Raw genomic sequence first — 20,840 nt, forward strand, 5'->3', positions numbered from 1 at the left:
AAAAACAAGAGGAAGAAAACATGCATGCAATAATAAACATAAAAGATTTTTAAGTCCAACTCGTTGTTGTTGACCCGTAGATCACACCGAAAGATAAGTTCAAGTATATAAAACCCATCTTCAGATTGGGGAAGCCGCAAACATGCAAACTCTTCCACCAACCCAGAATCCAATGGGAATGTTAAGGGTTCAATCCAATGGAAAATGTCAACATTCAATAAACTGGGGAATGAGGAGGAATGCTCCCCGCCGTGAACAACGTCCAGGAGCATGTTCAGTTCATGTGATGTCCTCCTTTCGTAGAAGCAGCACGAGTTCAGTGACCGGGCGGAAGAAGGTTCGGGTAGAGCCCCCTTTTGTCACCTTAACTTCTACCTTACGAGTCTTTCCGTCCTCACCGGGTAGGACTTTGGTGATAAGTCCCATTGGCCAGTCATTACGATGAGCCTCTTTGTCCTTTAAGAGAACAAGGTCTCCTTCTTGGAGATTGGGACTGGGCGTCTGCCATTTGTGACGGTTTTGAAGCAAGTGTAAATATTCGGTCTTCCAGCGATGCCAAAACACATTAGCCAGGTGTTGAACTTGTCTCCACTGACGTTTGTAAATGTCCTTGTTATCGAAATTCCCAGGTGGGACTGTAGCGGCTCCAATCTTCTGTGTAAGGAGTGTAGCTGGAGTAAGTATCGTTGGAGCATCGGGGTCGGATGATACTGGAACCAAAGGTCTAGCATTTATTATGGCTGACACTTCTGCGAGGAAGGTGACCAGAACTTCATGAGTAAGGGGAAGTTTATGGTCCAGCAACATGGAGTCGAGGATCCTTCGTGCAACACCAATCATGCGTTCCCAAGATCCACCCATGTGTGAAGAGTGTGGAGGGTTGAATACCCAAGTGCATCCATTGTCGGACAAGAAGTTGTCAAACTGCAGTTCCTTGCAGGCTCCTACAAAGTTTGTGCCGCAGTCGGACCGGAGTTGTTTGGCAGGTCCCCGGATGGAAAAGAATCTTCTTAGGGCATTGATGAAGCTGGAGGTATCCATGGATTCAATAACCTCGATGTGAACTGCACGGATACTGAGACAGGTGAATAGGACAGCCCATCGCTTACTGTTCGCGGCTCCTCCACGGGTTTTCCTGGTAACAACCGACCATGGCCCGAAGACGTCTACACCAACATATGAAAACGGTTGGTCCATGCTCAGTCGATCTGCTGGGAGGTTCGCCATTTGTTGTTGTTGGTGTTTTCCTCGTAACCTTCGGCACTTGACACATCTATGGAGAACTGAAGAGACGCACCTCTTCATTCCCATGATCCACAAGCCAGCAGACCTGATGGCACCTTCAGTAAGATGTCTGCCTTGGTGCTGTACTCGTTCGTGATAGTGCCGAATCAACAGAGTAGTGACGTGATGTCGACCTGGAATGATGATAGGGTTCTGCTCCTTATCGTATAGGTCTGATTTACTTAAACGTCCTCCCACTCTTAGAAACTTGAGATGATCGACTACTGGATTCAAGTCGAGTAGAGTGCTGTTTTTGGACACGCTGACTCCCTTGGTAATACTGCCAATCTCATGTGAATATTCTTCTTGTTGCACACACCTGATGATAACTTGTTCAGCATGGTCTATGTCGTCGGCAGTAAGACGACTCTTACACACGTGCCAACCATGGCACCCTGAGGGCTTGTCCTTTGTAAAACAGCGAGCAATGTGAATGAGACGAGCTACAGTTCGTACAACGGAGGACCAGCTTGAAAAGCGTTCAAAACGATGAGACTTCAAACCTTGCCTAGATGTCATTGAAGTATAGTGAGCAGAGATAGTTTGTCTTATCTCCTTGTCAGATTCTGGTTCCACCAGCTCATAAGCATTTTTGGTGTTGTTCGCACAGAAATCTTCGTACAGGAGACTGGGAGGCGTCAACCACATGTTGTCACCAAGCTTAGAAGCAGCTGCGAGTCTTGTACCTCGGTCGGCTGGGTTTAAATCGGTGGAGATGTGATGCCACTGCTCAGGGGTAGAAAAACTTCTGATGCGCTCAACTCTGTTGCTCACATATGTATAGAACTGCTTTGTTTGGTTGTGAATGTACCCGAGTACCACCCTGCTGTCAGTGTAGAAAGTAAAGGAATCAATTGTAATGTCCATTTCGTCTTGTACAACTTCAGCAATTTCTACTGCCAATACCGCAGCACAAAGCTCGAGTCTGGGTACAGAGTGTGCAGGCTTTGGAGTTAATTTGGCTTTACCCAGGATGAAACCACAGTGTACCTTGTTAGCTCCTAAGGTCATCAGATAAGCTACTGCGGCTATGGCTTCTGTAGATGCGTCAGAGAAAATATGGACTTCTCTTCTGATTGCAGTCGAAGGTGATCTTGGAGAATAACAACGTGGGACTTGGAGTTGCTCTAAGAACTTCAGAGACTTCTTCCACGCCTCCCACCTTTGCTGTTTCTGAGTTGGGAGCGGGGTGTCCCAATCCGTGTTCTCGGCCGTAAGCTGTCTTAACAGTATCTTGCCTTGAATAGTGATGGGTGCTACAAACCCGAGAGGATCATAGATGCTATTTATGACAGATAGGACTCCTCGTTTGGTAAAGGGTTTGTCATAGGGTGACACTTGGAAAGTGAAGGTGTCCCGTTTGATATCCCACAGTAGACCAAGGCTGCGCTGTGTTGGAGGAACATCGGAACCCAAGTTGAGGTCCTTTAGGTTTGTGGCATGGTCCTCAGATGGAAACGCGTTCATTACCTCTTGACTGTTAGAGATAATCTTGTGGAGTCTGAGGTTTGATGTGGATAGCATTTCCTGTGTTCTGGAGAGTAGGTCAATTGCATCTTCGCTTGTGGGCAAGGACTTGAGCCCATCGTCCACGTAGAAGTTCTTCTCTACAAATTGCCGAGCATCGGAACCGTACTCTCTCTCACCTTCCTGGGCTGTCCGTCTCAGTCCATAGATCGCCACAGCAGGTGAGGGACTGTTGCCGAAGACATGGACCTTCATCCGGTAGTCTATGACCTGATTGTTGACGTTGTTGTCCTTGTGCCATAGGAACCTAAGATAGTTTCTGTTGTCTTCTTTCACAATGAAGCAATGAAACATCTGCTGAATGTCGGCCATTATGGCAACAGGTTCTTGTCTGAAGCGGATCAATACTCCAAGGAGGCTGTTGTTCAGGTTGGGCCCAGTTAGGAACAGGTTATTGAGAGAGAGGCCTTCAAACTGAGCACTGGAGTCAAACACCACTCTGATCTGATTAGGCTTGCGAGGGTGATAGACACCAAAGGATGGAAGATACCAACATTCTTCTCCCTCCCTCAGTGGTGGCGCAGGTTCAGCATGATTTCTGTCAAAGATGTTCTGCATAAAGTCAATGAAATGCTTCTCCATCTCTGGTTTCCTCTTTAGGGTACGCTTTAAGGATGAGAACCTTGCAGTTGCTTGCTGCAGGTTGTTCGGCAACCTCACTCTTGGGAAACGAAAGGGTAAAGGAGCTACCCAACTGTTGGAGTCGTCTTGAACAAATTCTTTATCCATAACCTTTATAAATTCTTTATCTTCCCTTGTGGGTGCCAACTTGTTGTCATTACTTGTGGAATCGAACACTGATGACCCGAGGTTTTCTTCCCAGGACTGGAGTGTGTTCATGTTGTTGAAGGATTCCTGTTGCCACTTGGTGTTGCTCACTTTCTCTTTCACCCAGTAGTGATGTGGGCATGGTTGGAAATGGGTGCTGCGACCATTTGACAAAATGTGTGTCTTGTAAGAGGAGATGTTGTTAGGTCTCTTCATCTTGTGTATGCAAACATTGCCTATGATTACCCAGCCTAGATCTAAGCGTTGGGCAAATGGTGCATCGTGTGGTCCATTAATTTGCTGACGCACCTTGTGCAGCCGGAGGATGTCTCTGCCTAGCAGAATCAGGATATCTGCACTGTTGTTGAGGGCTGGTATCTTGTTTGCTATCCCCTTGAGATGTTGGTGATGAAGAGCAGCCTCTGGCGTTGGGATCTCTTCTCGATTGGATGGAATCTGGTTGCACTCGACCAGTGTAGGTAACGGTATCTCGACGGTGTTCTCGAGAGATGTCGCTGTAAGACCACTGGCCCTTCTCCCATAAACCTCTGTAACACCACTGCAGGTACCTAAGGTGTAAGGGTAGGCATTTCCCTTTAAGTTAAACATATCAAAGAGTTCTGACCTTGCAAGTGATCGGTTGCTCTGATCATCCAGAAGGACGTACACCTTCACGGCTTTCTCTGGGTGACCGTTGGGATATACGTTCACCAGGCAAATCTTCGCACAGGACTTGTCCCAGAGGTCTTCTCCGCAGACTTCTGTGCATGAAGAAGATATTGTGGTATGGCTTGCAGTTTGAGCTGCGTCCTCCCCGCCATGGCTCGTGGTGGGGGAAGGAGTAAGTGTAGAGTCAGGACGGAATGGGTGGAGTGCTTGTACGTGGTCCTCACTGTCACACTCCATGCACTTAATTGTAGTTTTACAGTCTTTAGCAAGGTGTTCAGTAGAAGCACAACATCTGTAGCATACCCCGAACCTCTTTAGAAGCTCCTTGCGTTCCTGGAGCGGTTTCTTCCTGAAGCCGATGCACTTTTTTAAGGGATGTGGCTTCTTGTGGATGGGACATTCACGATTTGGGTTCTCTATCTTTTCACCTTTGTTACTCTTGTCTGGGGCTGGTGTTGGTAAGGGAAGAATATCCGTCTTCTTCACTGACACTGGACCTCTGCGGTTTCTGTCGTTCGAGCGTGCGCTGACGTATTTAGAAGGAGGTGAAGCTGGGCCACTGGATTCTTGGTAAGAAAAGCTTGGGTCGTTCTTGCGCTCTGCCACGTCTTTTATAAACTCACAGAAGTAGGAGAATGGAGGAAATGACACTTGATGGTCTTTCTTGTATTTTGACCCTAGTGTAGTCCACCTTTCTTGCACGTTGTACGGTAGCTTGGAGATAATGGGATTTACTCCACGAGCAGTGTCCAGGTAGCTGAGGCCAGGTAGGTGGGTGTCTGCCTTGGCCAGCTGGAGCTCTAACAGCAAGTCACTGAGCTCTAGGAACTTTGAACTGTCCTTGCTTGATATCTTTGGAAAACTCTGTAGACGCTTGAACAGTGCATCCTCTATGGCTTCTGGACTGCCAAAGTTTTTCTCTAGTCTTTCCCATGCAGCCATGAGACCAGCCATTGGATTACTGGTATGTACAGACCTGAGTCTCTTGACACGCTCTGTAGATTGTGGTCCTAGCCATCTGATTAGCAGGTCCAGCTCTTCGGCAGCAGTGATGCCGAGGTCACTAGTTACGGTTCTAAAGGCATTTTTCCAACCTCTGTAATTTTCAGGTTGGTCGTCAAACCTTGTGAGACCGGTTTTAGTAAGTTCGCGGCGAATCATGTACCTTGCGAAGTCGGACATGTCTGTTCTTTCTGACTTAGGATGCACGAATGTGGGCTGAGCGGTGCTGTACATAGGGGTGGAGATGTCTTGGCCTTGAAACGTGGGTAAGTATGGAGTGGCATATGCATTTAGTCCAGCAACCGGTTTGGTGGGTATAGTCTCTGCTACATGCGGAGCTGGCACTATGCGGTTGTCGAGAGTATAATGACCTGCCGGTATATCGGGTTGCGTGCAGATAATAGCCTGTGGAGTTTGATGAGATGCAGGGTCTTGGCGCATACCGGAATACGAAGGAAGTTCAAGTTTGGGAGCATTGTACTGACCTTGAGTGTAGGGTTCTGTAAGTGGATCGGCATCCTGGTGCCCTGGAGAAGCATGAACGCCATCAGGAGTGTTAGTGATGATCTGCGGTTCGCCATTTTGGCTTAGCACGTAGTCTCTTGTGCGTTCAATAGGGTCCTCTGCCTCCACTTCACACAAACTGATGCTGTCTCTTTGACTCCCACTGATAGCTCGCTCCAGGATCCTTAACTCCGCCATGGCTGTTGCGTGCTCACATTCCTTCTCCAGAGCTTCCTTGCGTGCTGCATCCGCATCCATTTCTGCTCTCTTTTGTGCTGTGGCTGCATCCATTTCTGCCATTTCTGCTCTCTTTTGTGCTGTGGCTGCGTCCATTTCTGCTCTCCTTTGCGCAAAGGCTGCTTGTATCTTAGACGTTTCTGCCTTAGCACGTGCCCTTATAAGCTGCTGGCTGAGAGTGGAATATTTTGATGAACTTGACCTAGATGAGCGTTTTGAGTGCTTAGACGATTTGGATGAGCGAGATGATGCATCTGGTGTCCGTGCAATTTTAGTCTCTATCTTTGTCTTAATGTCGCGTACGGTGTAGTCTCTTTCAGAATTAAGCTGCTGGAAACTTTGCAATTCTTTTAAAGTCTCTGGCAGATTCAGTTTCTTCAGGAGAATAATGTATTGGTCAGTCTTCTCCATATACCTTTGGTATGCTGTGCATAATTGTTCTAGGGCTCCCTCAAGTGGTAACTCGTGAGAAGCAGGCCTTGATACAGTGTCTATGTGACTCAGCACTTTCTCCCATAGTGAAGACACATCACTATATACAACACATTTTTCAGTCTCTAAATTCTCCATGACTTTCCATGTAGGTTTGACTGTACGTTTTCCCCTTTCACTAGCTGGTGGATGGGGATCTGGGTATCTTTCCTGTGTTTGTAAGTCTGGTAGGGACATTGTATACCTCGCTTCAGACATGATTTGTTTGCAGGCAGGAAGAGTGGATGATGAGGGTTATACTTCTCACTGTTTATCTGCAGTGTGTGCTTCTATGCATGCTGGGGTCTGGCTGGGAACTGGGTTACTGTGTATCTGGGAAATGTCCTTTTCCACTGAGGTTCAGCACAGACCTTGAGTTACTGTCTCTGAAGGCAGGATATTCCTTTTTACTATTCTGACTCATGGGTATGTAGAACGCAGTGGTGCCTGGATAGACCTATTCTTTTGGGCGCTTCCGTATTGACCTGTACTCACGTTCATACCGATTTATCAGATAGCTTAACTCAGCCACGTTCTCATGTAAGAAGACTCCAGGAAAAGAGGATTGCTTTAACCGAAATTCTTGTATTATGATGAAAGTAGCAGGTAAAAAGGAATATTCAACAGAGGACATGTAATAGGATGCATACAGATATGGGGATGATGACAAAATGGAGAATAAGGGCGTGAACAAACATACATCACAGGACTACAGTGAGAGAGTTGGGACAAAATACAGGGAAAAGCAAACTTCTGCCTAGAAAGAAGGATAGAACACAAGCAATGCAAACAGTGAATGATTTCCCAAGTCGTGGGACATGACATAGCAAGTGAGCAATTCTGCTATATAGAGGCAATTTGAAAATTGCCTAGCTATGTAGCAGAGCCGATTGGGTTGTGGCAGCTTCTTGTCTCCTATGGAGACTATTGAAGCATGCCAAAAGTAAAAGAAAAGTTTTAAAAAATATTAAACAAATAAAAAAATATAAAAGTTAAAATCACCCCCTTTCGCCCCATTGAAAATAAAACAATAAAAATTAAATCAAACATACAGATATTTGGTATCTCCGTATTCATAATCGCCCAATCTATCAATATAAAAAAAGGATTAACCTGATCCTGATCGTTAAACGGCGTAGCAAGAAAAAAAGTAAAAATGCCCAAATTAAAATGCAATAACGGGCGATTGAAAGATTGTATATGCACCAAAATGGTATCATTAAAAATGTCAGCTCGGCACACAAAAAATAAGCCCTCACGCGACCCGAGATCACGAAATATGGAGATGCTACAGATATCGGAAAATGGCGCAATTTTTTTTTTTTAAAACAAAGTTTGGAATTTATTTTCATTACTTAAATAAAAAAGAACCTAGACATGTTTGGTGTCTATGAACTCATAATCATAATGGCAGGTCAGTTTAAGCATTTATTGAACCTAGCAAAAAGGCCAAACAAAAAACCAGTGCAGGATTGCACTTTTTTTGCAATTTTACCACACTTTGAATTTTTTTCCCGTTTTATAGTACACAATATGATAAAACTAATGATGTCGTCCAAAAGCACAACTCGTCCTGCAAAAAACAAGCCCTCACATGGCCATATTGACAGAAAAATAAAAAAGTTATGGTTCTGGGAAAAAGGGGAGCGAAAAACGAAAAAGCAAAACTGAAAAAAGCTCCAGGGGTTAAGCGGTTAATAGCCAGTAAAGGCTAATTATACAGCTTTGAGCTGATATGAATAGCCTGGGAAGCTCCATGGGTATTGCCCCCTTCCCAGGCTATGAACATCTGCCCCCATCCTTCAGCTTTCCCTCTGCTGGTTACGAAAATTGCGCAGAATTCCGCTCCATTTTTTTCCCGGAAAATAATCTTTTATTAATTATATACATGTACAGTAACTTGCACACACACTGTAGTAATTGTATTTGTCCCTGACGTCTATATCTTGACCTATTATATTTGTATTTACTGCATGTAATCCATCTCTTCTATCCTGTCGGCTCCTACAGTGATTTTCTTCTATCTGTGTAATATATATATATATATATATATATATATATATATATATATATATATATATATATATATATATATATATATATATACACTGTGTTCCAAATTATTATGCAAATAATATTTCCTCATATTTTCTCTAAATTACCTATCTGAATTGCAGTCATTGTTATTTTCCAGTCATCTACTATTTTAGTATAATTGCAATGTTTTGGAAAAAACTGCCTATGAAAACAGTATCTTTAAAAAAAAAAAAAAAACACTCAAAATGCATGTTCCAAATTATTATGCACAGCAGAGTTTTCAACCTTTTTTTTAATTTTGAACAAAAAAAATGGTCAATTGTGAAGTTATAAGCATTATCAGCTTATTACAAAATGAAATCAAAACGTTTTAAAGTGAAAACTTTATTCTAGGTGATGTTACATTTGCACATAGGACCCCTTGTTCGAAAGAAGCTTCTGAACTCTGTCGTCCATTGAATTTGTCAGTTTTTGGATGGTTTCTGCTTCAATTGTTTTGCATGTGGACAGAATACCCTCCCAGAGCTGTTGCTTAGATGTGAACTGCCTCCCGCCATCATAGACACTCCTTTTGATGATGCTCCAGAGGTTCTCAATGGGGTTGAGGTCAGGGGAAGATGGTGGCCACACCATAAGTTTGTCCTCTTTTATGCCCATAGCAGCCAGAGATACAGATGTGTTTTTTGCAGCATGAGACGGTGCATTATCATGCATGAAAATGATCTTGCTGCGGAAAGCACGGTTCTTCCTCTTGAACCATGGCAGGAAGTGTTGTTTTAGAAACTCCACATAGATTATGGAGTTCATCTTTACCCCTTCAGGGATCATAAAGGGGCCGACAAACTCTCTCCCCATGATTCCAGCCCAAACCATTACTCCACCTCCTCCTTGCTGGCGCCTTAGTCGTGTTTTCATGGGGTGTCCATCAACCAGCCATCCTCCACTCCATCCATCTGGACCATCGAGCATTGCATGGCACTCATCAGTGACCAAAACAGTTTGGAAGTCAGTCTTCATGTATCATTTGGCCCACTGGAGCCATTTCTGCTTGTGTGCAGTGGATAGAGGTGGTCGACAGGATGGCTTATGCACAGCTGCAAACCTCTGAAGGACCCTGCATCTTGTTGTTCTGGGGACGTTGGAGGCACCAGCAGCTTCAGAAACTTGTCTGCTGCTATGACAAGGCATTTTTGCAGCTGCTCTTTTAACCTTACGCAATTGCCTGTTGGAAAGAGTCCTCAATTTTTCCTTATCAGCACGCACACGTGTGTGCTGGGAATCAGCTACATACTTCTTGATTGTGCGATGAACACGATGAAGTGTCTTGGCAATGTTGATCGTAGTCATGCCTTGACCTAAATACTCCACAATTTGTTGCTTCTCAGCAGCCGACACATCCTTTTTCTTTCCCATTTTGGCAAAAAATGTAGGCTGCTTAATAATGTGGAACAGCCTTCTTAAGTAGTCTTGCCTTTATTTGGACACACCTGCCAAACTAATTTGCACAGGTATCTGCAATCGCTTTCAGTGATATAAAGAGCCCTGACACACATCACCATCAATGAGTTTAAATGACAAACAAAAAAATTCTAACCTTATCACTCCTAAACTCTATGTGCATAATAGTTTGGAACACAGTGTATATATATGGGTGTGTCACTGGCTTTTATATATCTATGTATTCTATGGGTATATATCCATTCTCTCTATTCTATTCTAACCTGTCAGTGTGATTTTACTGTACGCAGCACCTGAATTGCCAGCTTTTAATCTATCTATCTATCTATCTATCTATCTATCTATCTATATGTGTTTTGATGAATATTTCCTTTGAAAACGATGTGTAAATGGCAGAGAATTGCTGTATGTAAAAGCTCATGTTAAAATTGCATTGCAGTCAGATAGCAATCGCACTGCACTCATATATAAATCAGATGCTAGTTGTGAAAAATCGTATTGTACTCGCATTACACTCGTGCGACTCTCGGCAGAGAGACTAGGACTGATTTTTCATTTTTAGTGTGACTCCGGCCGTAATCACTTCTTTGTATATTGATTGGCAGCTTGCTCTGCAAACACAGGCTAAACACACACAAGCTGCAGAGCTGGATGTCAATCAAAGTGCAGGGGAGTGATTACAGCTCACTCTTTGTGTGGCGAGCAATTACTGTCACAGCTTCCTGCACCACCCCGATCACTGGAAGCGAAAGGCTGCAGGGAGAACATAACTTCCATAAGCCTGCCAGACAAGATTTAAATGCTATTTTTCTTTTGATCATTGATTACCATTATCAGGTAAATTACATTTTGGAGGAGACACGTTTTTTTTTAAGGATTTGCTTGTTATGTAATTGATTGACATAATCTTTTTACAGAGGTGTGGCCGGATGTTAAGCTGATTGCATAGCCCCTTAGCTCTGTAACCTGTAATTCATTCCAGTAACCAACAGCTTAGAAAACTGCTCTTAACTACACTTAATTGATTTATTGGGGATTCCTACTTACCATGCTGCAGAAAAAGGGCCAAAGCAACTATTTCTTCCTGGAGCAAAAGCAATATGGCTGCAAAACCTCTCCTCTCAGTGCTGCAAAGACAGAGGGGAGGAGGGAAAGAAAGAGCAGAGTCATAGATCAATGCCAGCATCATCTCTGCCAACCAGCTCAGCCTGAGGAGAGATAGGGAAGTCTGATGAGATCAGCACATTGCAGCCTGCAGGAAAGTTCAGGTTATAGTGTAGGCAGGGCCGGCTTCAGGTTTTCCTGAGTCTCAGCGGGCCCTTTTAAGACATACCACAATTCATGATGCACAGATCCAGTAGAGAAATATAGATATAGAACAATGCCAAAGATTTCATTTCTTACATTACATGAGTGATATCTATAGCTCAGAAACCAGATAGTATAGTCCTCCATACAGTATTATGGGCACCACGTAATACTCCTTACAGTATAATGGCCCCATATAATGCTCCATACAGAATAATGAGCCCCATATATTACGCCATACATAATGGGCCCCATGTAATGCTTCATACAGAATAATGGATTCCATATATTGCTCCATACTTAATGCACCCCATATATTGCTCCATACATAATGGGCCCCATATAATGCTCCATACAGAATAATGGGCCCCACATATTGTTACATACATGAGCCCCACATAATGTTCCATACATAATGAGCCCCATATAATATATGATGGGCCACATATGATACTCCAGTATATGATAGATCCCATATAATACTTCAAACATAAAAAAATGAAACACCTCTCCTCCCTGGCAGCTGCCCTGCTCCAGACTTCTCAGCGTCGCAGTCTTTTGTTTCTCTGCACTGACAGTTCAGGCAGAGGGCACACAGACATGACGTCATCACGACTTCTGACCTGAAACGTCAGAGTCAGAAGACGAGGAAGACGCCACAGCAGAGGAACGGGGACAGGTAAGTATTCCAAGGACCATGGCCTTCAGCAAGTGGGGGGATCCCATAGCACCGGGCTCCCATAGCACGCTGGTGTCTCCAACGGCAATTGGGCCCCCCGCCTGTTCAAGGTCCCGGCCCTTGCCCAGGTGCGCCGGGTGTTGACGCCGGTCTTGAGTGTAGGGGTATGCGGCCAAGTTTTTTTTTTGCAAGGATTTGTAATTTGTGAAAAGATAGGTTTAGAGATTTATCTGGAATGTGTCAGCAGGTTATTGTTATGTAATCTGAGAGCAACATGATGTAGGGGAAGATATTCTGATTTCAGCAATTTGTCACTTACTGGGCATTGTTTTGCTATTTCAATACAATCAGTGTTTTATCATCTGGAGGTTATGATTACTGGACAACTGACATTGTGCCTCCTAGTCCAACCAGGCCCCCAGCACTGAAGAGCATTTTTGTCACTATACAGTACAGTGTACACAGAAAGCTGCTAATCTGTGGTGTGGGCATGGTTATACAGGGTTCAACATTCTAAGTTCTGCTAAATCTGCAACAGAGAAATAGATGATTCTATAGAATATCACATCCATTGATTACAATTCGCACCTGTATATTTGTCTATTTTTGATATGTCTCTTGTTTCCATCTCCTGCTGTGCAACTAGCAAACTTTTCTTACTAACTCACTGTTAATTAACTGTCTGTTAATTTACCCACTACTTTGATTGTGTGGTCAGTCACTTTGTGAATCCCCCCTCCTGCTCATACCTGGTATATTTCATGTGTAATTAATGGTGTATAAATTGTAGAGCACTATGTACAGGCGTAGCTAGAGTGACGCCCGTGAGACCGAGGTACCCAGCACCAGATCAATGGGGTCTGTCTCTTAAGGGGGATGTCACTAGTGGCTTGACCCGGTGCTGTGGCCTCAGGCGATGCACAGTGTAAGGGATATCATGAAGGAACAGACACTTACTTGGTCAGCAGCAGGTCTTCTCAGCTATGATGGCCCCAATCCTGGACTGATGGTTATTGTCCAAATGAAAGACTGAGGCGTTGAAACGTTTAACCAATTTACTTCAACATAAAGGGATTTGCCACCAATATTGTCACCGGAGTCTGTATAAGAACCCTGAATTACTTTGACCCTGTCAGGATTTCCACCTCTTATTATGTGCAATTTCTGTATGGTCCTGCTGCTGTTTGTGAACTGGCTGCCGACCCAATCTGTCTCTTCTGTGCTCTGGTTCGACAGGCAACCCGAGTCCCTTTTTGTCGGCTTACCCCCTCTGGGAGTACTGCTGAACTCTGTGTCTGTTGCTGCGTCTTACCCTGGTGAAGCTGATATCACCTCCTTTCCGGTTGCTGTATTATATATAATGAATATAGCCACGGATCCAGTATCCGTCTCTGCGCCTATTCTGGGTAGAGGTTATTACTACCCGGTTCTCACAATGTCCTTTTTCTCTATTCCTCTTTTCCTACTATCGGTATTACGGTCCTATAATCCGTCATAGGGCTGTTAGGAGCTCAGTTATACGACCTCACACTTTCAGCTCCTCAACCCAACTGCCAATCTTTTTCTCAAACCAGAATAGATCAAGGGGAGTCTCTGGAGCTCCCCCTTCTGGCCGGAGATGGTACTGCAGTCTTGCTATTTTAACATTTGTATTTTGTGTCAATAACTATTTTTGTGGCGAATACCCCTAGGGGCGCCACATTCCCCCTTAGTTAAGAACAGTACTCCGGGACTGTGGGACGATAACATTTTGAAATAACAATTGATATATACAGAGTCTTAAAAATGAAAAGTTACAAAAACCACTCAAAGAAACAAAAAAAAAATGGAATTCTGTAAAAAGTCACTTCAAATAGCGTCCATTAATACAGTTCTATCCTTGAAGGCACTAGGAAGCAAAGTTCACAAAGCAGTCTTTCCGGAGCTTTGATTTAGTGTTTCTGGGCTGATAAAAAGTTCAAGAATATGCAAGAAGTTCATACAGGTAAGTCTCTGTAGGTACTGGGCTTAAACGTTACAGAACAATAACAATGACTATAGTCTTATAGTTGGTAATCCGCATACCTGGCCGGTAATTGACCCCGGGTACTACGCTGGGATCTACGTAATAGCGGTGTCTCTTTATGTGGTGTACTACTGTCTACTGCGGATATAGTATCTGCCCTCTCTGCTAAAGATAATTCCCCCACTATGGGGTTGGCAAGTCCACCATGAATGGGATCACTCTGATCAGGAATCTGTTCTTCCTGACCTGGAACCTCTTGTAGTACGGGGTCAGCCTCTTCCTGTCTTGGGACTTCTAATATTGGATTCGGTGTTGGATAAAAGGCCACCATGGGAACCACTACTGCACCATGGTATGTTAGTAAGGTTTTAGGAAAGTCTCCTATACAGGTGTGATACATTTCCTCCTCTTTTTCCTTTACTGGTTGAACCTGTATAGGTTGAATAACTCCTGATTCTGGCTGGACAACTTCTGGCTCTTTCAACGTTTCCGGACATAATTTAAGATTGTCTCTTGACACTAGTACAGATGTTAAACCTCCGTTTTTGCTAATGAGACACATTTTAGGATTATCCATTCTTGTTGGTAAAACTGTGTAGGGTACGGCTTCCCATTGATTATCCAGTTTATTGGTTCGACAATTCCTCTTGAGTACTTGGTCACCCGGTCTTAATGGAGTTGCTAGAGCATTCTGATTGAAAGTTCGCTCTTGTCTTTCTCTGGTTTGCTTGAGGCTTCTTTCCACACTCTCTTGCACTTGGCGATACTGCTTTTGCCGTACGACATCCCAATTGGAGTCTTGAACTTCTGCGTCTGGTTTCAGTATTCCCATTTCTAGATCGATTGGTAATTGGCCGGGTCTTGCACGCATAAGATAAGCTGGGGTGCAGTTGGTAGAGCTCACCGGGACATGATTATACAGATCCACCAAGTCAGGCAATTTCTCTGGCCATTGATTCCTTTTCGTTTCAGGTAAAGTCTTTAGTAGGTCTATCACAATATGGTTCATCTTCTCACATAAGCCGTTTGTTTGCGGATGATAGGCCGTCGTCTGGATCTTTTTGCAACCATACATATTACAGAATTCTCTGAAGATCTCTGATTCAAAGGCTGTACCCTGGTCAGTGAGAACCTGTTCCGGATATCCATGGGGTCTACAAAAGTACGTTTGGAACGCTTTGGCTGCTGTTTTTGCAGTCAGATCTTTTACAGGTACTACTACCAAGAAGCGCGAATAATGGTCCACGATGGTCAAGGCATAGACGTAACCGGACCGGCTCGGTGTCAACTTCACGTGGTCCATGGCTACCAGTTCGAGTGGTTGTTTGGTGATTATGGGCTGCAGTGGTGCTCTTTGGCTCTTTTGATCGTTCCTTCTGAGGTTGCACGGGCCACAGTTTCTACACCACTGTTCGATTGATTTTCTCATCCCGACCCAATAAAATCTCTCTCTCAGAAGTACTTCTAGCTTTTTCCAACCAAAGTGACCAGCACCATTGTGGTAAGCCTCGAGGACCATCCTCACATCTTGTTTAGGCACTATAATCTGCCAGACCAATTCATGTGTCTTCGGATTGGTGTATCTTCTACAGAGTTTCCCTTGATACAGGAACATTTTGCCTCTCTCTTTCCAGAGTTGATGCGTCTCTTCTGGGGCATCCTCATCGGGATATGCACTTTGCTCAATCAATAGTTCCTTCACTATCTTCACAGCCGGATTGCTATCTTGGGTGTCAGCCCATCTATGGTGTGCTAACGGATTAAAATTCACTTCTTGTTGTTTCTGATAGGTATTTGGCTGACGATGTTTTGCCTTGGGCTGATGAAAGGCTGGTAGTTCAATTTCTTCAAGCTCCCCTGTTTCTTCTTCTACATCTCTCAAGTGTGGCATCCGGGATAGGGCATCGGCATTTCCATTCTTGCGACCTGCTCGATACTTGATCACGAAGTTGTAATTAGATAACCGGGCTATCCATCGCTGTTCTAACGCACCTAATTTAGCCGTGTCTAGGTGGGTCAATGGATTGTTGTCAGTATAGACAATAAATTCTGCACCGGTCAAATAGTGTTTGAAACGTTCAGTCACAGCCCAAACTACTGCCAGTAGCTCCAATTTGAAGGAGCTATAATTTTCAGAATTTCTTTCAGTAGGCCGGAGTTTTCTACTTGCAAAGGCGATGACTTTCTCCCCACCTTCTTGCTTTTGTGACAGCACCGCTCCCAATCCCACATTACTGGCATCGGTGTAGAGGATGAAAGGTTGATGGTAATCCGGGTACGCCAGAACTTCTTCTCCGGTTAGTGCCTTCTTTAGTTGTTCAAAGGAGTCTTCTCTTTCGTCGTTCCACTGAAAAGGAGGGTTTCGGTTTGAAGGTTTCTTCGTCTGCCCTATCAAAGTATCTTGCAAGGGCGCTGCCAATTTGGTAAATCCTTTTATAAATCTACGATAGTAACCCACTAATCCCAAGAATTGCCTCACTTCTTTTGTGTTGGTAGGTCTTGGCCAATCCCTTATGGCAGTTATTTTCTCGGGATCCGGTGCTACTCCCTCCGAACTCACGATGTGCCCTAAGTATTGTACCTTTGGCTTGAGAAGGTGACATTTGGATGGTTTGATTTTCATACCATACTTGGATAAGGCTTCGAACACCTCTGCCAGGTCTGGTAAGTGCTGTTCGTAAGTCTTTGAGTAGACGATCACATCATCTAGGTATAGGAGGACGGTCTCGAAGTTCTTGTGTCCGAGGCAACATTCCATCAGTCGCTGGAAAGTACCGGATGCGTTGCAGAGTCTGAATGGCATGCGATTAAATTCGCTTAAACCCATTGGTGTGGTGAATGCCGTTTTTACTTTATCTCTCTCAGCCACAGGGACTTGCCAATACCCGCTTGTTAAGTCTAAGGTGGAAAAATAATTAGCAGATTTCAAAGCAGTCAAGGACTCTTCTATCCTAGGCAAGGGATAGGCGTCTTTATGGGTGATGTTATTAATCCGCCGGTAGTCTACGCACATTCTCATGGTTCCGTCCTTTTTTTTGACAATCACCAGAGGGGCCGCCCAAGGGCTACAACTATCTCTTATTACCCCGGCCTGTTTCATCTCTCTCACCATGTCCTTCGCGCATTGATAGTGAGCGGGCGGTATGGGCCTATATCTTTCTTTTATCGGGGGATGGTCACCGGTGGGGATTGTATGTTCCACCCCTTCTATCCGTCCGAAGTCCAATGGGTGTTTACTGAAGACCTGTTCATATTCCGTCACTAATCTATATACCCCTTGTCTTTGATGGGTAGGTGTTGAATCTACACCCACGTCTGGCTGTTGGCACCAATCCTCCGATTCTCCATCTGAGCCGTTATTTTCCACCTGACAGGTCGATTCTAAAGGCTCAACGGTTGTGATGGCATTGTTGTCAACAGTATATAACTTTGCCACTGTAGCGTACCTTGGCAAAGTGACCTCTTCCTCTCCACAGTTCAAAAGTCGTACCGGCACCCGTCCCCGGTGTACCTCGACCACCCCTCGTGCCGTGAGTATAGTGGGTCTGCTGTCAGTGTATGATGGTTCTATTAAGGCTTGATAGTCTCGTCCTTTAGTACCAATGGCCGCTCTACACCATACCAGCATTTCTGTTTTTGGTGGGATTACAATAGACGTTGGATCACTCACCCTCACACTGCCGATTTCTCCACCTGCAACTTCTATCTGTTGCAAAACACCAAAAAAGGAAAAATTCAAGAAAACACACCAAAAACAGGCAGAGATGCTTACCTGTCTGAATAGGCCTCAATACAAATGCACAAGCAGGGTGCAGCGGACCCAAATAAAATAGCAAATGCACAGGTGCAATACCTAATGAAACAGCCAGCCTTCAATCAGGGATTGGCCGTGTGGTACACCAATGCACTAAGATAAAAACTGTATGTGGCGTGTTCACACAGGGAATGCAAGCATCTGGCTCCAGCCTATTAATGACGCCCTATGGCGGGCTGCCCAGTGCTAAAATGCATCCTGTGCGAACAGAGGCCACAGTGTAAAGAACCATTTGGGCCCAACTGCACCCTGCAAAAAAATATATACGTGCAAAACAAAACATATAAATATATGTAAGGTATTGGTTGATATTCTGGCCATAATATGGAAGCTGGCAACCCACGTCAAGGGTCCTTACTTTTTGCCAGTCCTACACTAACATGAAAAACACCAAAAAAGGAAAAATTCAAGAAAACACACCAAAAACAGGCAGAGATGCTTACCTGTCTGAATAGGCCTCAATACAAATGCACAAGCAGGGTGCAGCGGACCCAAATAAAATAGCAAATGCACAGGTGCAATACCTAATGAAACAGCCAGCCTTCAATCAGGGATTGGCCGTGTGGTACACCAATGCACTAAGATAAAAACTGTATGTGGCGTGTTCACACAGGGAATGCAAGCATCTGGCTCCAGCCTATTAATGACGCCCTATGGCGGGCTGCCCAGTGCAAATGGTTCTGTACACTGTGGCCTCTGTTCGCACAGGATGCATTTTAGCACTGGGCAGCCCGCCATAGGGCGTCATTAATAGGCTGGAGCCAGATGCTTGCATTCCCTGTGTGAACACGCCACATACAGTTTTTATCTTAGTGCATTGGTGTACCACACGGCCAATCCCTGATTGAAGGCTGACTGTTTCATTAGGTATTGCACCTGTGCATTTGCTATTTTATTTGGGTCCGCTGCACCCTGCTTGTGCATTTGTATTGAGGCCTATTCAGACAGGTAAGCATCTCTGCCTGTTTTTGGTGTGTTTTCTATCTGTTGCCTTAACATTAATACTTTTATTTCCCTCCGGAGAACTCTCTGCTGGCAGGATCGGGTGGTTTCAGCAATTTGTTGTAAGACAGAAATAACTTCGGAAAAGCAGTTCTCTAACACATTCATTCCTATCAATACAGTTGGTTCACAGTTCTGCCGGTCAACATCAACGACAATTATACCCTGTTTCTTCAATTCTGCTTTACCAATCTTTATGGTCATCTCCCTGAATCCTAGTTTTGGTACCAACTTACCATTACTGACCCATATATTTAGTTCAACATCAGAGGGTCGTTTATCAATATCTACCTCAGCCCAGTACCTCTTATAAAGGATATATGGTATAGATGAAATCTGGGAACCTGTATCCAGCAAAGCGTTGAGGGGAATTCCGTCCAGCACGATAGGGATGATAGGTCGTCCTCCGATGTACCTGTCGTGCCAGGGTGTTGGGCCTTGAAAATTCATTCCTGCGAAGCGGCCCGCATTCCCAGGGGATTCCCGTTTAAATCACAATTTCGTGCGAAGTGGCCTGGCTGCTGGCAACGGCGGCAAATGGGCTGTCCATCCGGTTGGTAGCGGTCACGGGGTCGTCCTCTCCATGTCGGGTATCTCCGGGACCTCATCCATGGAACATCCTCTCTACGGTTTTCCAAGTCCATCTTGGGTTCTCTCATCTCCTGCATGGTTTTAGCCATTGAAGCAACAAGATCAGTTAAAGAGTCAAGCTTTTGCTGAAGAGCCTCATTAGTAATGGGCCCCAGGGACTTAGCACTGACACCGGACGTAGCTGATGTCACTGGCATTCCCCGTTGCTGAAGTGCATCTGCCATGGGTTGTGTGAGATCCTGATCCCGAGGTGCCTCTGCCAGCTGGAGACGTATAACACTCTCCTTTAATTGGGCAAATGTCAATTCAGGGTTCTTAAAAACAAGCATACTCACATGCCCCCGGTGAGAAGGGGTGTAGAGTCCCTCAATAAATTGATCTCTTAGCAGTTTATCGGCTCCTGTGTTAAAAATGGGTTCAGCCAGTGTAAGTGATTTAAGGGCTTCCTGCAGGTTTAAGGCAAAATCTTTCACACCCTCATTAGCTTTTTGTTTGCAATTAAAGAATCATACTTTAGCTTTGCTGCTGGCAGTGGTTTCAAATGTAGCTTTTAATCCAGCAAATATGCGTTCAACAGTACCTTTTAGATCAGTTGCCCATGCCGTGACTTCTCGCTTAGCATGGCCACTTAACTGCATCATCAGGAGACTAACACGCTGAGCTTCACCCACGGGGAACATATCAAAATGAGCCAGCATCTTTTCCCTGAAACCGTCAAGGGTATTAGGTTCACCTTCATACATTGGAAGCCACGGGCCACCCGGGGTATATGGCATCAACACCGGCATGATGGGCGCCACTCCTTGCACTGCTGCGCTGCCAGGCTCTCTATCGACACTCTGTCTTTCAGCTGCATTAGCGTCGCCGGGTGCTGCGGCGTCTCCGTGCTGCGACATACTGTACCCCCTTAGTTAATCCAGACCCCTCCGGTCCCAGCTTCCGTCTAGTTAATGTAGATTCGTTCCTCTGTGCAGCAGGATGACAATGACACGCCCCCTGCTGCCTCTAACTGCCGCACGCTCTGTGATGGTGGATTTTGAAGTTTTTCAGTTAGACTGGGGCTTGGGTAATGACGTAACTCGATTAACAGTTTTGTGCCTGACAGTTATGAGATGATTACTTCAGGGGATGGCAGCCATTTTTACCCCATTATAACCAATGGAGAAAAGTCACTTTCAATAGTTTTCAATGGGGAACGGGATTTTCTTTAACAAAGTCAATTTCCAAGATTTTTCATCCAAATTTTCACAGTTTCAGACTCCAATTACGGCACACAATACCCGGTGTACGGGCTGGCTCTATCCTGTTCGTGACGCCAGTAGTGACGCCCGTGAGACCGAGGTACCCAGCACCAGATCAATGGGGTCTGTCTCTTAAGGGGGATGTCACTAGTGGCTTGACCCGGTGCTGTGGCCTCAGGCGATGCACAGTGTAAGGGATATCATGAAGGAACAGACACTTACTTGGTCAGCAGCAGGTCTTCT

General features: G+C 44.8%; 1 protein-coding gene across 2 annotated transcripts in view; it reads right to left on the bottom strand.

Moving 5' to 3' along the window:
* The window catches only part of PLA2G4C (phospholipase A2 group IVC), a 177,780-nt gene extending 166,692 nt beyond the window's left edge, over nucleotides 1-11,088 (bottom strand). For both annotated transcript variants that reach the window (XM_077297850.1, XM_077297860.1), the window contains exon 1: nucleotides 11,005-11,088. The gene's annotated coding sequence lies outside the window, so the exon portion shown is untranslated. The remainder of the gene's footprint in view (nucleotides 1-11,004) is intronic.
* Nucleotides 11,089-20,840: the final 9,752 nt, after the last annotated feature.

Source organism: Ranitomeya variabilis, chromosome 1 (assembly GCF_051348905.1).
Source record: "Ranitomeya variabilis isolate aRanVar5 chromosome 1, aRanVar5.hap1, whole genome shotgun sequence".
Classification (NCBI taxonomy): Eukaryota; Metazoa; Chordata; class Amphibia; order Anura; family Dendrobatidae; genus Ranitomeya; species Ranitomeya variabilis.